General features: G+C 47.0%; 1 pseudogene; it reads right to left on the bottom strand.

The window, feature by feature from the left end:
• Positions 1-1432: 1432 nt before the first annotated feature.
• Positions 1433-11545, bottom strand: part of LOC106593794 (E3 ubiquitin-protein ligase ZNF598-like) — a 60073-nt pseudogene continuing 49960 nt past the window's right edge.

Genomic DNA, 11545 nt, shown 5'->3' with positions numbered 1-11545 from the left:
GGGAGGAGTAGAGGACCTGACTGTCTCCGAGGGAGGAGTAGAGGGTCTGACTGTCTCCGAGGGAGGAGTAGAGGGTCTGACTGTCTCCGAGGGAGGAGTAGAGGGTCTGACTGTCTCCGAGGGAGGAGTAGAGGGTCTGACTGTCTCCGAGGGAGGAGTAGAGGGTCTGACTGTCTCCGAGGGAGGAGTAGAGGATCTGACTGTCTCCGAGGGAGGAGTAGAGGGTCTGACTGTCTCCGAGGGAGGAGTAGAGGGACCTGACTGTCTCCGAGGGAGGAGTAGAGGGTCTGACTGTCTCCGAGGGAGGAGTAGAGGGTCTGACTGTCTCCGAGGGAGGAGTAGAGGGTCTGACTGTCTCCGAGGGAGGAGTAGAGGACCTGACTGTCTCCGAGGGAGGAGTAGAGGGGTCTGACTGTCTCCGAGGGAGGAGTAGAGGGACCTGACTGTCTCCGAGGGAGGAGTAGAGGACCTGACTGTCTCCGAGGGAGGAGTAGAGGGACCTGACTGTCTCCGAGGGAGGAGTAGAGGACCTGACTGTCTCCGAGGGAGGAGTAGAGGGTCTGACTGTCTCCGAGGGAGGAGTAGAGGGTCTGACTGTCTCCGAGGGAGGAGTAGAGGGTCTGACTGTCTCCGAGGGAGGAGTAGAGGGTCTGACTGTCTCCGAGGGAGGAGTAGAGGGTCTGACTGTCTCCGAGGGAGGAGTAGAGGATCTGACTGTCTCCGAGGGAGGAGTAGAGGGTCTGACTGTCTCCGAGGGAGGAGTAGAGGGACCTGACTGTCTCCGAGGGAGGAGTAGAGGGTCTGACTGTCTCCGAGGGAGGAGTAGAGGGTCTGACTGTCTCCGAGGGAGGAGTAGAGGGTCTGACTGTCTCCGAGGGAGGAGTAGAGGACCTGACTGTCTCCGAGGGAGGAGTAGAGGGGTCTGACTGTCTCCGAGGGAGGAGTAGAGGGTCTGACTGTCTCCGAGGGAGGAGTAGAGGACCTGACTGTCTCCGAGGGAGGAGTAGACGGGTCTGACTTAATAAAACACTCTTTCCTCAGTCATCAAACCTGATAGAAGAACCAATGTATCAACCTCACGGAAATGTGATCAGAAGAGAGAGAGGAGGAGGAGGGAGGAGAGAGAGAGAGAAAAATTAAATATATAGAATCATTATTATTATTATTATTATTATTATTAATACACAACATGTGGTACTTGTAGGGCATTTCCAGGGTCGGGTCCAGGTCCAGCCCGGGAATCACACCGGGAGTCAGGTCAATATCTGGCAACCAGAATATCAGTTCAACCTCCTGCTGGCCCCAGCCTCGCCACTCAAATACACTACCCAACGTCCTCTCCGGCCGTGGTCACCGTGAAACGCCCCCCCTGAATGGCAACAGGCGAGGCTGTGATTGGGCAGTGTTCATGTCTTGTCCCGGGGGAGGGGGGGCGGGGCTAACTGATGATACGGCTGATGGTCTGCAGGGAGGGGAAGTCCTCGTTGTCCCCCAAGTGCAAGGTCTTATGGGAGTTGAAGTCTTTAGGGTCCAACACTTGGCAGCAGGTGGGGCATACCTGGCAGTCCAGCGCGGCTGCATTAGAGACAGCGCTGGACTGGGAGGCACTCTTCTTCTTGTCCTTCCTGGCCCCGCCGCCTCTCGGTCTCTCCGTGGCCTGGTCGTCTACGTGGGCCGACAGAAGCTCCTGCTGTTTAACCGTGTCAGGAAGTAAAACCAGCAGCTCGTTGAAGACGCCAACAAAATTGTCCCCTAACAGAGTCTTACAGCTGCGGTGGTACAAAACGGCAGACATCAGACCCTGTTAGAGAGAGAGAGATGGATGGGAACATTAGCCTGTTAGCCTTACTGGGTGGATAGGAACATTAGCCTGTTAGAGAGAGAGAGATGGATAGGAACATTAGCCTGTTAGCCTTACTGGGTGGATAGGAACATTAGCCTGTTAGAGAGAGAGAGATGGATAGGAACATTAGCCTGTTAGCCTTACTGGGTGGATAGGAACATTAGCCTGTTAGCCTTACTGGGTGGATAGGAACATTAGCCTGTTAGAGAGAGAGAGATGGATAGGAACATTAGCCTGTTAGCCTTACAGGGTGGATAGGAACATTAGCCTGTTAGCCTTACTGGGTGGATAGGAACATTAGCCTGTTAGCCTTACAGGGTGGATAGGAACATTAGCCTGTTAGCCTTACTGGGTGGATAGGAACATTAGCCTGTTAGAAAGAGAGAGATGGATAGGAACATTAGCCTGTTAGCCTTACTGGGTGGATAGGAACATTAGCCTGTTAGCCTTACAGGGTGGATAGGAACATTAGCCTGTTAGCCTTACTGGGTGGATAGGAACATTAGCCTGTTAGCCTTACTGGGTGGATAGGAACATTAGCCTGTTAGCCTTACTGGGTCTATAGGAACATTAGCCTGTTAGCCTTACTGGGTGGATAGGAACATTAGCCTGTTAGCCTTACTGGGTCTATAGGAACATTAGCCTGTTAGCCTTACTGGGTGGATAGGAACATTAGCCTGTTAGCCTTACTGGGTGGATAGGAACATTAGCCTGTTAGCCTTACTGGGTGGATAGGAACATTAGCCTGTTAGCCTTACTGGGTGGATAGGAACATTAGCCTGTTAGCCTTACTGGGTGGATAGGAACATTAGCCTGTTAGCCTTACTAGGTGGATAGGAACATTAGCCTGTTAGCCTTACTGGGTGGATAGGAACATTAGCCTGTTAGCCTTACTGGGTGGATAGGAACATTAGCCTGTTAGCCTTACTGGGTGGATAGGAACATTAGCCTGTTAGCCTTACTGGGTGGATAGGAACATTAGCCTGTTAGCCTTACAGGGTGGATAGGAACATTAGCCTGTTAGCCTTACAGGGTCTATAGGAACATTAGCCTGTTAGCCTTACTGGGTGGATAAGAACATTAGCCTGTTAGCCTTACTGGGTGGATAGGAACATTAGCCTGTTAGAGAGAGAGAGATGGATAGGAACATTAGCCTGTTAGAGAGAGAGAGATGGATAGGAACATTAGCCTGTTAGCCTTACTGGGTGGATAGGAACATTAGCCTGTTAGCCTTACTGGGTGGATAGGAACATTAGCCTGTTAGCCTTACAGGGTGGATAGGAACATTAGCCTGTTAGCCTTACAGGGTGGATAGGAACATTAGCCTGTTAGAGAGAGAGAGATGGATGGGAACATTAGCCTGTTAGCCTTACTGGGTGGATAGGAACATTAGCCTGTTAGAGAGAGAGAGGTGGATAGGAACATTAGCCTGTTAGCCTTACTGGGTGGATAAGAACATTAGCCTGTTAGCCTTACTGGGTGGATAGGAACATTAGCCTGTTAGAGAGAGAGAGATGGATAGGAACATTAGCCTGTTAGAGAGAGAGAGATGGATAGGAACATTAGCCTGTTAGAGAGAGAGAGATGGATAGGAACATTAGCCTGTTAGCTTTACTGGGTGGATAGGAACATTAGCCTGTTAGCCTTACTGGGTGGATAGGAACATTAGCCTGTTAGCCTTACTGGGTGGATAGGAACATTAGCCTGTTAGCCTTACTGGGTGGATAGGAACATTAGCCTGTTAGCCTTACTGGGTGGATAAGAACATTAGCCTGTTAGCCTTACTGGGTGGATAGGAACATTAGCCTGTTAGAGAGAGAGAGATGGATAGGAACATTAGCCTGTTAGCCTTACTGGGTGGATAGGAACATTAGCCTGTTAGCCTTACAGGGTGGATAGGAACATTAGCCTGTTAGCCTTACTGGGTGGATAGGAACATTAGCCTGTTAGAGAGAGAGAGATGGATAGGAACATTAGCCTGTTAGCCTTACTGGGTGGATAGGAACATTAGCCTGTTAGCCTTACTGGGTGGATAGGAACATTAGCCTGTTAGCCTTACTGGGTGGATAGGAACATTAGCCTGTTAGCCTTACTGGGTGGATAGGAACATTAGCCTGTTAGCCTTACAGGGTGGATAGGAACATTAGCCTGTTAGCCTTACAGGGTGGATAGGAACATTAGCCTGTTAGCCTTACAGGGTGGATAGGAACATTAGCCTGTTAGCCTTACTGGGTGGATAGGAACATTAGCCTGTTAGCCTTACTGGGTGGATAGGAACATTAGCCTGTTAGCCTTACTGGGTGGATAGGAACATTAGCCTGCTAGCCTTACTGGGTGGATAGGAACATTAGCCTGTTAGCCTTACTGGGTGGATAGGAACATTAGCCTGCTAGCCTTACTGGGTGGATAGGAACATTAGCCTGTTAGCCTTACTGGGTGGATAGGAACATTAGCCTGTTAGCCTTACTGGGTGGATAGGAACATTAGCCTGTTAGCCTTACTGGGTGGATAGGAACATTAGCCTGTTAGCCTTACTGAGTGGATAGGAACATTAGCCTGTTAGCCTTACTGGGTGGATATGAACATTAGCCTGTTAGCCTTACTGGGTGGATAGGAACATTAGCCTGTTAGCCTTACTGGGTCTATAGGAACATTAGCCTGTTAGCCTTACTGGGTCTATAGGAACATTAGCATGCTGGCCTTACTGGGTGGATAGGAACATTAGCCTGTTAGCCTTACTGGGTGGATAGGAACATTAGCCTGTTAGCCTTACTGGGTGGATAGGAACATTAGCCTGTTAGAGAGAGAGAGATGGATAGGAACATTAGCCTGTTAGCCTTACTGGGTCTATAGGAACATTAGCCTGTTAGAGAGAGAGAGATGGATAGGAACATTAGCCTGTTAGCCTTACTGGGTGGATAGGAACATTAGCCTGTTAGCCTTACTGGGTCTATAGGAACATTAGCCTGTTAGCCTTACTGGGTGGATAGGAACATTAGCCTGTTAGAGAGAGAGAGATGGATAGGAACATTAGCCTGTTAGCCTTACTGGGTGGATAGGAACATTAGCCTGTTAGCCTTACTGGGTGGATAGGAACATTAGCCTGTTAGCCTTACTGGGTGGATAGGAACATTAGCCTGTTAGCCTTACTGGGTGGATAGGAACATTAGCCTGTTAGCCTTACTGGGTGGATAGGAACATTAGCCTGTTAGCCTTACTGGGTCTATAGGAACATTAGCCTGTTAGCCTTACTGGGTGGATAGGAACATTAGCCTGTTAGCCTTACTGGGTGGATAGGAACATTAGCCTGTTAGCCTTACTGGGTGGATAGGAACATTAGCCTGTTAGCCTTACTGGGTGGATAGGAACATTAGCCTGTTAGCCTTACTGGGTGGATAGGAACATTAGCCTGTTAGCCTTACAGGGTGGATAGGAACATTAGCCTGTTAGCCTTACTGGGTGGATAGGAACATTAGCCTGTTAGCCTTACAGGGTGGATAGGAACATTAGCCTGTTAGAGAGAGAGAGATGGATAGGAACATTAGCCTGTTAGCCTTACTGGGTGGATAGGAACATTAGCCTGTTAGCCTTACTGGGTGGATAGGAACATTAGCCTGTTAGCCTTACTGGGTGGATAGGAACATTAGCCTGTTAGCCTTACTGGGTGGATAGGAACATTAGCCTGTTAGCCTTACTGGGTGGATAGGAACATTAGCCTGTTAGCCTTACTGGGTGGATAGGAACATTAGCCTGTTAGCCTTACTGGGTGGATAGGAACATTAGCCTGTTAGAGAGAGAGAGATGGATAGGAACATTAGCCTGTTAGCCTTACTGGGTGGATAGGAACATTAGCCTGTTAGAGAGAGAGAGATGGATAGGAACATTAGCCTGTTAGCCTTACTGGGTGGATAGGAACATTAGCCTGCTGGCCTTACTGGGTGGATAGGAACATTAGCCTGCTGGCCTTACTGGGTCTATAGGAACATTAGCCTGTTAGCCTTACTGGGTGGATAGGAACATTAGCCTGTTAGCCTTACAGGGTGGATAGGAACATTAGCCTGTTAGAGAGAGAGAGATGGATAGGAACATTAGCCTGTTAGCCTTACAGGGTGGATAGGAACATTAGCCTGTTAGAGAGAGAGAGATGGATAGGAACATTAGCCTGTTAGCCTTACAGGGTGGATAGGAACATTAGCCTGTTAGAGAGAGAGAGATGGATAGGAACATTAGCCTGTTAGAGAGAGAGAGATGGATAGGAACATTAGCCTGTTAGCCTTACAGGGTGGATAGGAACATTAGCCTGTTAGAGAGATGGATAGGAACATTAGCCTGTTAGCCTTACTGGGTGGATAGGAACATTAGCCTGTTAGCCTTACTGGGTGGATAGGAACATTAGCCTGTTAGCCTTACTGGGTGGATAGGAACATTAGCCTGTTAGCCTTACTGGGTCTATAGGAACATTAGCCTGTTAGCCTTACAGGGTGGATAGGAACATTAGCCTGCTGGCCTTACTGGGTGGATAGGAACATTAGCCTGTTAGCCTTAATGGGTGGATAGGAACATTAGCCTGTTAGCCTTACTGGGTGGATAGGAACATTAGCCTGTTAGCCTTACTGGGTGGATAGGAACATTAGCCTGTTAACCTTACTGGGTCTATAGGAACATTAGCCTGTTGGCCTTACTGGGTGGATAGGAACATTAGCCTGTTAGCCTTACTGGGTGGATAGGAACATTAGCCTGTTAGCCTTACTGGGTGGATAGGAACATTAGCCTGCTGGCCTTACTGGGTCTATAGGAACATTAGCCTGTTAGCCTTACTGGGTGGATAGGAACATTAGCCTGTTAGCCTTACTGGGTCTATAGGAACATTAGCCTGTTAGCCTTACTGGGTGGATAGGAACATTAGCCTGTTAGCCTTACTGGGTGGATAGGAACATTAGCCTGTTAGCCTTACTGGGTGGATAGGAACATTAGCCTGTTAGCCTTACTGGGTCTATAGGAACATTAGCCTGTTAGCCTTACTGGGTCTATAGGAACATTAGCCTGTTAGCCTTACTGGGTGGATAGGAACATTAGCCTGTTAGCCTTACTGGGTCTATAGGAACATTAGCCTGTTAGCCTTACTGTGTCTATAGGAACATTAGCCTGTTAGCCTTACTGGGTCTATAGGAACATTAGCCTGTTAGCCTTACTGGATGGATAGGAACATTAGCCTGTTAGCCTTACTGGGTCTATAGGAACATTAGCCTGTTAGCCTTACTGGGTGGATAGGAACATTAGCCTGTTAGCCTTACTGGGTCTATAGACCCGTTCAACACTGTAAATACTGAGTCTTTGCATCAACTTCATGTAATTGTCAATAAAAGCCTTTGACACTTATGAAATGGCCCAGTCTGGATGTAACTACGGGTTAGAGAGGATAGTTCAGCCCCAACAGTCTGTATGTAACTACGGGTTAGAGATATATAGAGAGGATAGTTCAGCCCCAACAGTCTGTATGTAACTACGGGTTAGAGATATAGAGAGGATAGTTCAGCCCCAACAGTCTGGATGTAACTACGGGTTAGAGATATATAGAGAGGATAGTTCAGCCCCAACAGTCTGGATGTAACTACGGGTTAGAGATATAGAGAGAGGATAGTTCAGCCCCAACAGTCTGTATGTAACTACGGGTTAGAGATATATAGAGAGGATAGTTCAGCCCCAACAGTCTGGATGTAACTACGGGTTAGAGATATATAGAGAGGATAGTTCAGCCCCAACAGTCTGGATGTAACTACGGGTTAGAGATATAGAGAGGATAGTTCAGCCCCAACAGTCTGGATGTAACTACGGGTTAGAGATATATAGAGAGGATAGTTCAGCCCCAACAGTCTGGATGTAACTACGGGTTAGAGATATAGAGAGGATAGTTCAGCCCCAACAGTCTGGATGTAACTACGGGTTAGAGATAGAGAGAGGATAGTTCAGCCCCAACAGTCTGGATGTAACTACGGGTTAGAGATATAGAGAGGATAGTTCAGCCCCAACAGTCTGGATGTAACTACGGGTTAGAGATATAGAGAGGATAGTTCAGCCCCAACAGTCTGGATGTAACTACGGGTTAGAGATATATAGAGAGGATAGTTCAGCCCCAACAGTCTGTATGTAACTACGGGTTAGAGATATAGAGAGAGGATAGTTCAGCCCCAACAGTCTGGATGTAACTACGGGTTAGAGATATAGAGAGGATAGTTCAGCCCCAACAGTCTGGATGTAACTACGGGTTAGAGATATATAGAGAGGATAGTTCAGCCCCAACAGTCTGTATGTAACTACGGGTTAGAGATATATAGAGAGGATAGTTCAGCCCCAACAGTCTGGATGTAACTACGGGTTAGAGATATATAGAGAGGATAGTTCAGCCCCAACAGTCTGGATGTAACTACGGGTTAGAGATATAGAGAGAGGATAGTTCAGCCCCAACAGTCTGGATGTAACTACGGGTTAGAGATATAGAGAGAGGATAGTTCAGCCCCAACAGTCTGGATGTAACTACGGGTTAGAGATATAGAGAGGATAGTTCAGCCCCAACAGTCTGGATGTAACTACGGGTTAGAGATATAGAGAGAGGATAGTTCAGCCCCAACAGTCTGTATGTAACTACGGGTTAGAGATATAGAGAGGATAGTTCAGCCCCAACAGTCTGGATGTAACTACGGGTTAGAGATATATAGAGAGGATAGTTCAGCCCCAACAGTCTGGATGTAACTACGGGTTAGAGATATATAGAGAGGATAGTTCAGCCCCAACAGTCTGTATGTAACTACGGGTTAGAGATATAGAGAGGATAGTTCAGCCCCAACAGTCTGGATGTAACTACGGGTTAGAGATATAGAGAGAGGATAGTTCAGCCCCAACAGTCTGGATGTAACTACGGGTTAGAGATATATAGAGAGGATAGTTCAGCCCCAACAGTCTGTATGTAACTACGGGTTAGAGATATAGAGAGGATAGTTCAGCCCCAACAGTCTGTATGTAACTACGGGTTAGAGATATAGAGAGAGGATAGTTCAGCCCCAACAGTCTGGATGTAACTACGGGTTAGAGATATAGAGAGAGGATAGTTCAGCCCCAACAGTCTGGATGTAACTACGGGTTAGAGATATATAGAGAGGATAGTTCAGCCCCAACAGTCTGTATGTAACTACGGGTTAGAGATATAGAGAGGATAGTTCAGCCCCAACAGTCTGTATGTAACTACGGGTTAGAGATATAGAGAGAGGATAGTTCAGCCCCAACAGTCTGTATGTAACTACGGGTTAGAGATATAGAGAGAGGATAGTTCAGCCCCAACAGTCTGGATGTAACTACGGGTTAGAGATATAGAGAGGATAGTTCAGCCCCAACAGTCTGGATGTAACTACGGGTTAGAGATATATAGAGAGGATAGTTCAGCCCCAACAGTCTGGATGTAACTACGGGTTAGAGATATATAGAGAGGATAGTTCAGCCCCAACAGTCTGGATGTAACTACGGGTTAGAGATATATAGAGAGGATAGTTCAGCCCCAACAGTCTGGATGTAACTACGGGTTAGAGAGGATAGAGAGGATAGTTCAGCCCCAACAGTCTGGATGTAACTACGGGTTAGAGAGGATAGTTCAGCCCCAACAGTCTGGATGTAACTACGGGTTAGAGATATATAGAGAGGATAGTTCAGCCCCAACAGTCTGGATGTAACTACGGGTTAGAGATATATAGAGAGGATAGTTCAGCCCCAACAGTCTGGATGTAACTACGGGTTAGAGATATAGAGAGGATAGTTCAGCCCCAACAGTCTGTATGTAACTACGGGTTAGAGATATAGAGAGGATAGTTCAGCCCCAACAGTCTGGATGTAACTACGGGTTAGAGATATATAGAGAGGATAGTTCAGCCCCAACAGTCTGGATGTAACTACGGGTTAGAGATATAGAGAGAGGATAGTTCAGCCCCAACAGTCTGGATGTAACTACGGGTTAGAGATATATAGAGAGGATAGTTCAGCCCCAACAGTCTGGATGTAACTACGGGTTAGAGATATAGAGAGAGGATAGTTCAGCCCCAACAGTCTGTATGTAACTACGGGTTAGAGATATATAGAGAGGATAGTTCAGCCCCAACAGTCTGGATGTAACTACGGGTTAGAGATATAGAGAGGATAGTTCAGCCCCAACAGTCTGTATGTAACTACGGGTTAGAGATATATAGAGAGGATAGTTCAGCCCCAACAGTCTGTATGTAACTACGGGTTAGAGATATAGAGAGAGGATAGTTCAGCCCCAACAGTCTGTATGTAACTACGGGTTAGAGATATAGAGAGAGGATAGTTCAGCCCCAACAGTCTGGATGTAACTACGGGTTAGAGATATATAGAGAGGATAGTTCAGCCCCAACAGTCTGTATGTAACTACGGGTTAGAGATATAGAGAGGATAGTTCAGCCCCAACAGTCTGTATGTAACTACGGGTTAGAGATATAGAGGGAGGATAGTTCAGCCCCAACAGTCTGTATGTAACTACGGGTTAGAGATATAGAGAGAGGATAGTTCAGCCCCAACAGTCTGGATGTAACTACGGGTTAGAGATATATAGAGAGGATAGTTCAGCCCCAACAGTCTGGATGTAACTACGGGTTAGAGATATATAGAGAGAGGATAGTTCAGCCCCAACAGTCTGTATGTAACTACGGGTTAGAGATATAGAGAGGATAGTTCAGCCCCAACAGTCTGGATGTAACTACGGGTTAGAGATATAGAGAGAGGATAGTTCAGCCCCAACAGTCTGGATGTAACTACGGGTTAGAGATATAGAGAGAGGATAGTTCAGCCCCAACAGTCTGGATGTAACTACGGGTTAGAGATATATAGAGAGGATAGTTCAGCCCCAACAGTCTGGATGTAACTACGGGTTAGAGATATATAGAGAGGATAGTTCAGCCCCAACAGTCTGGATGTAACTACGGGTTAGAGATATATAGAGGATAGTTCAGCCCCAACAGTCTGGATGTAACTACGGGTTAGAGATATAGAGAGAGGATAGTTCAGCCCCAACAGTCTGGATGTAACTACGGGTTAGAGATATAGAGAGGATAGTTCAGCCCCAACAGTCTGTATGTAACTACGGGTTAGAGATATAGAGAGGATAGTTCAGCCCCAACAGTCTGTATGTAACTACGGGTTAGAGATATATAGAGAGGATAGTTCAGCCCCAACAGTCTGGATGTAACTACGGGTTAGAGATATAGAGAGAGGATAGTTCAGCCCCAACAGTCTGTATGTAACTACGGGTTAGAGAGATAGAGAGAGGATAGTTCAGCCCCAACAGTCTGGATGTAACTACGGGTTAGAGATATAGAGAGAGGATAGTTCAGCCCCAACAGTCTGGATGTAACTACGGGTTAGAGATATAGAGAGAGGATAGTTCAGCCCCAACAGTCTGGATGTAACTACGGGTTAGAGATATAGAGAGAGGATAGTTCAGCCCCAACAGTCTGGATGTAACTACGGGTTAGAGATATAGAGAGAGGATAGTTCAGCCCCAACAGTCTGGATGTAACTACGGGTTAGAGATATAGAGAGGATAGTTCAGCCCCAACAGTCTGGATGTAACTACGGGTTAGAGAGGATAGTTCAGCCCCAACAGTCTGTATGTAACTACGGGTTAGAGATATATAGAGAGGA

Source organism: Salmo salar, unplaced genomic scaffold (genome assembly GCF_905237065.1).
Source record: "Salmo salar unplaced genomic scaffold, Ssal_v3.1, whole genome shotgun sequence".
Taxonomy (NCBI): domain Eukaryota; kingdom Metazoa; phylum Chordata; class Actinopteri; order Salmoniformes; family Salmonidae; genus Salmo; species Salmo salar.
This window is presented reverse-complemented; position numbering and strand designations above follow the sequence as displayed.